The following is a 5,935-nucleotide window of genomic DNA, read 5'->3' as shown; positions in this document are numbered from 1 at the left end:
TTGTAAATCTGCGATCCTTCATTTTGATCCTATATTTCTTTATCTTTAATCTTCACAATTCATCACGAAGCATAGAGTGCAGCGTTGACCTGCCTATAGCAGCATCAATCTGCTTGTTGCAACATCAAAGGGGATAATTATATCCCAACACTTTTTTTGTCTTCACTGAAATTTTGTTTTCTTCAATCCGTTTAAGTCTTCAGCATTTTTTTTTACATGTTATATTTATTCGTTATTACATTCTTGTTACCAGAGGTAATTTGTCTAAAAGCCTGATTCACCATCTATGAATCCCTCTGATTTTTGCAAGTTTTAAATACCTGCTCACTCTTTTTTTTCTTTTTTCTATCAATCGTCTGTTCTTTCTTTTTTTTTTCTTTTTTTTCTGATGTCCTATTACAATTCATATTTTCCTCGTTTCTTTTTGTACCTAGCATCATCTGATTCATTTGGGTTCAATCCTTGTCGTGTTTTGTTTAAGCATTTCCTGCTTTATCCTGTGTATTATGATTCTGGTTCGGATTCTTGTTCTTGTTTTTTTTTTGTTATTCTGTTTCATATTGCATTCTAGGCTACGATTCATTCTGCTTTGGTTTCCTTTACTAATTTCAATTTCTGATTTATATATGTTTTCTGTTTTGTTTTGTTTTATTTTATTTTATTTTATTTTATTTTTTTTGATAATTGGCTTACGCTTGTGATCCTTCAGTTTCTTATAAGCATTATGGTTTGAATTCTTATTGTTTCCTTGGTTATCTTCTGCTAATTACCGGTGGTTTCTTGTTTATATTCCTGACTTACTATGCTAATTTTTTTTCCATTGAGGTTGCTCCTTTACCTTGCTTATCATTGTTTTTTTTTTTACTGAGGATGATTACCACGTTTCATCATACTTGTTTTCTTGTCTATTTTATCATTTGCCCTAAGAAACACTCAGAATCAACTGGATTTTGTTTATGGTTTTCCAACCCATCAAAAGCAACAACTACTTCCCTCAATCAGAATGATAGCCAAGGTTCAGAGCCTAAAATCCAGCTGATTTGGTTTTGGTTAGGGCTGCCTTTATAGCCCACATCGAAGGAAGGAATCATCTTTAGAACGATTCCTTTGGTGGGCCAAGATTTGTTGTGGGTATATCTCCTTTACCAGATGTCGTGCCAAGTTCAGGTGGAAGCAAGTCCACAAATGAAATATTTGTTGGTCTTAAGCAGGGTTTTACCTTGCAAAAGCATCATCCCATTTGCCCTCCCATTACACTATCTCCTGCACTCCTCTCAGAGATTTGTCTGTGGTTTTCATAAATTATCCATGTCTCGTTAGCATGGAATCAACTTAAGGAGGACAATTGCTATTATAAAAAAGAAAAAAAAAGAATCTGAGATGGATGTTGCTTGCCAGAAGAGCCACCTGATCACAGTTTGATAAAGTAATTTGCCTACCTTCAGATCTGTAATTAGGCCGTCATTGTGTATAAGTTGTTGCATATGCTGCTGGGTAATTAAGAATTCACACCCCCACCTTCAAGACCACTTCCAAAATGGGGCATCATGAATGGTAATTTTAAGAAGGGGCTGGGTTCAAATGTGAAATATTTGTATGCGGATGGCAATTCACATAACGTGGCACCCAGCAATAGATGACGTCCTGCGGTGATTGCTTCAGAAAATTATTTAGCTAAGGAGGCTTCAAAATAAAATTCACCACCTCGTTCGGATTCGGCTACTGCGGCTTCTGTAATTGGAAACATATATCCCACAGTTTGAAGTCGTGTCTGAATGTACATTAGTGGTTGATACTTTTCTGCCTATTGTGAAAAGATTACAACAGAAAAGACTCAAGATCTACCTATGATGGGATTACTTCTGTAGCCCTCAGTTCAGAAATTGTGGAGAACAAGATATGTCTTTGTCGAAATCCATGTCTATAATCAGTCATTTCACCTATACACCTGCTGCTGTACCCAAACACTATTTATTGTAAGCAAATCTGGAAGTGCAACAATCCGAAGGACAACAATCTTGCAGCTGATTCAAGTAAGCACCAACAGAAGCTCGGTACATCAGGTACGCGGCGGGACTGATTTTCAAGTGAAATACAAGAGGAAATCAGATTAAGAGAACAAAAAGAGTGGTGGATTCACCATATCTAAAAACTTGAGACATTTTGCCTTTATCAAATGCTGGGGCCATTCCCAGAAAGTAGCTTTGACAATGGAATTCCAGGAAAGATGGAATCATGAACTCAGTTTCTGAAGGATTCTCTTATTATTCTGCAGCCTAAAAAAAAAATGTGATGAACCTCTATTGAATTCCCTGCATACGTGGTCATTACCTTTTGGGTATGACCCAATAAGGCCTCAACTGTTGTATCATTTTTTGCATCCATCTTCACTATCATTATGCCCTCATCTTACACCTGCATCACCAAAGGAAGCCGACGGTGCCTGTAAAGATCCTTAGCTGTGAGGTGTTGCTGCAATAAAGAAAGACTTGTTTACGATTTCTGTAGGGATCCTGACAGCATGTTGCGATCATGGAGGATTTTGAGTGATGCATTGAGAATGACAAGTGGGAACGTGGTTTTGCCTCTCGGCTCATCGACAATTGGTTTGGTTCATCATCAAGCATTGTTGATCAAGGTAAGTATTTTTGCCTGCATCTGTTTAGGTTACTTTATTTGGTTTGGCCTAATATTGATGGCAATAATGATATTATTATGCAAAACTTTATTGAACATTCCCTGTCCAAATGAACTGTCAGTGAAGATTAGTTGTCATCTCCAAGTTTAGTATCACTTTTTCCATCCATCTCTTTGGAGTTATCTATAAGCACTCCTAATTATCATCATATGCTTGTATCATATACCTCTGATTTCATTTTTGAAAACCTGTACGACTTGTACCCATCTTAGTTCATTCTTGTATAGCTTATTTCCTGCATAGGCATTTATATTTATGCATTGTGTTATTCCTGTACTTAGCTTATTTCTTGCACTTTGCTTCACCACCATGTCATTCCATCCCCCTGCCGATAATGAGTGTATTCCCATGGCACCTTCATAACACTCTTCAGCACACCTCACCTCACTACATGCTTTCATTATGGACCATGTTTATGCCCACATTGTATATCAGTCGTAATGTAAAAAAAAAATTTATCCCCTGCAGCATACTATTCATCATATCCCTGTGCACAACATGTGCACAAAGGTATCTACTTGTGTGTTTGCACAATCATCACCACATTATTGTTGTACCCTCCAGCTTTCGCCTACACTCACAGCAGTGTAGGGCACGACTGTGATTTCTCTGAACCCACAACAGTGCATTGTTGTGTCCTTTTTGTATATGCAGCAGTGTAAAATACCGCTGCATCTTTCTTGCCTTCACAGCAGTACAAGGCGCTGCCATGCTCCCCGTTGCACCCACAACAAGTGCAAAAACACAGTTGTGACTCATTTGAACCTCCCACTTACAGAACACCCACTGGCCACAGTCTGACACTTCTACTCTGCTGCATACTTCACTTTTGATTTCCTGTATCTATGTATTTCATCCCTTACTGTAAATATAAATGAGGTGTCCACCTTTGTTGATGCCATCGGCTATCCTCACATATAGGTTTCCATTGGCCTAAGAAGCCATTGTCTCATTAGCTATACTTATATACATATGTATATATATATATATGGGCATTTCATTTGTTAATATAAGCATGGAAAATTTTGTATCGGTGTTCTCATTAGAACTTTATCTCTAAGATCATGTCTTCATTTTTTTTTACGTGTAGTATCTTACTAATCAATTGTTTTTGGCAGGGAATATGTGGAGAATTTCATTATTTGGAATTGTATTTTCAATTTTGTAATAAGTTTAGGCCTTAATAAGAATTTACATTTTCAGCTTTTAGATAGAATGCATGAGCATTGTAAATATTATAAATTGTTTATTTTTCATGTTTTTTGCCTTTATTTTTCAAAATCTCACAATGGTGAAACACGAATGGCACGTGCACCATTTCGTAAGAGGTAATTAATCCTAAGTTGATGATTTACATCAATGGCCATAGTCAGGATGTAAACAAAACTTAGGATTTTTATCTTTTACAAAATAACATTGGATCCCCACTGGATCCTCTTAAAAAATCATCATATTTTCAAATATTTCCTTCTTTTATTAGAGTTTAACTTAAAACTGGCTCAAAATATATACCAATGGCCATAATTAGGGTATATTGAGAGTTAATTTCATTTTAAACTCTATAAAAGCACAAAAATATGTTTTATTCTTCACCTGAATTTAAATATAGATCATTATATAATACATTCAATGACCATAGTCAAGGATGTATTATATTTTCAATCTTATTTTAATTCATGTAAAGAATAAAATATGATTTTCAAAATCCAATTTCAAAATTCTTTAAATTTCATTCATCACTTAGGATAGAATTGCATCATATTTTCAAACTTCTTTTTCATAAATCCAAGTGATTTCCTTCAGATACCTTCTTCACTTCTCAAATCAATTTCCAAATTTAAATATCATTTTCAGATTCTAACTTTAAATTCAAAGTCCAATTTGACTTTGAAATTCATTTGTATATCCAAAATTCAAATTCTAATTCAAATCAAATTTCAAAGTTCAATTCAAACTTTGAAAATTCCTGATTCATCTTCTGATTCCCAATTCAAACTTTAAATTCAAAGTTCAATTTAACTTTGAAAATTCTTGATTCATTTTCTAAATTCCAAAATTCAAGTTTTCAAATTCAAAGTCCAATTTGATTTTGAAATTCATTCAGAGTTCAAAATCTCAAATCAAATTCCAATTCCAAAGTTAGATCCTAATATCAACTTGGATCCAGATTTCCAAGTATAAATGTAACGCCCCGGGGTTTTAAAACCTTTAAAAATGCAGATTTTTTTTTTTTTTTTAAACAGCGGAAATAATTTTTGATTTTCGGTTTCCTAAACCTTAGGCACGTCACATTCCAATTAACAACAAAAACAACAATAATTTATATCAACATTATATACATAGTCTTTTCACAAGGTTAAAAAATGAAAACATTTAGGATTAAATTTAAAATAAATCCTAAATTAATCTCAGGATCTTGGGAATCTGGATTCTTCGATGCCACACTTGTCCAACATCCATTGTAAGATTTCCTATTCCATATTTGAACCTGAAATCCCCATAAAACGGGGTTAGACTTATGATAGCCAAGTAAGTCATTAATCAAAACCATACAATTCAAATATTAAGCATGATTTCAATAATTTACAAATCAAAATACATTTATTCAAGAACAATTATGCAAAATAAGGCAATTAAAAACAATTTAAAATAATGCATAATCTCATATCAAATTCTGTGAAAGAAAGAGGTCATTGTTTCGATATTAACGCCCTCCTGGTACGGTGGAGAGTACTCCGATCTCAAACTAAGTATTCCGGGGGTATATTATTCTATTGTGGATTACCCGGATACCTGAGTGAAACGGGCTCCCATGTAAGCGGTCAACGACCGGGAAGATTCTCAGCAATGGCGAGCAAACAAGGAGAGTTGGATGCATCCACTGGCATGCGGCAGCCTTGAGACCCGTTGTCTCGACCTCCTCAACCCGAGTGACAGGAGGTCCAGGGAATCTATCGCTCCCAACAATTATCATCTTCACAATGTCACTCCTGGTTGTACCACTACCCCTTCCAGGGTAGGCTAAACCTAGATGGGCTTGAAGGATTCTTTTATAGGACTTTTCATCTTTTCAAAAACTAGGCTCAATAGCCAAATCATTCCTTTCAAATAAACACGGTTCATATGTATCCAGCCCATCCAGAATTTTGCTCTATCACAACGAGCATTCGCCTGTGAAGGCGAGAATTAAGTTTGTGTAGACATGACTCATGCAACAATAAAATCTTTCAAAAATCA

This window comes from Nuphar pumila, chromosome 9, assembly GCF_984573655.1.
Source record: "Nuphar pumila chromosome 9, dmNupPumi1.hap1.1, whole genome shotgun sequence".
Taxonomy (NCBI): Eukaryota; Viridiplantae; Streptophyta; class Magnoliopsida; order Nymphaeales; family Nymphaeaceae; genus Nuphar; species Nuphar pumila.
The sequence above is the reverse complement of the archived record's forward strand: the minus strand, read 5'-3'. Positions refer to the sequence as shown.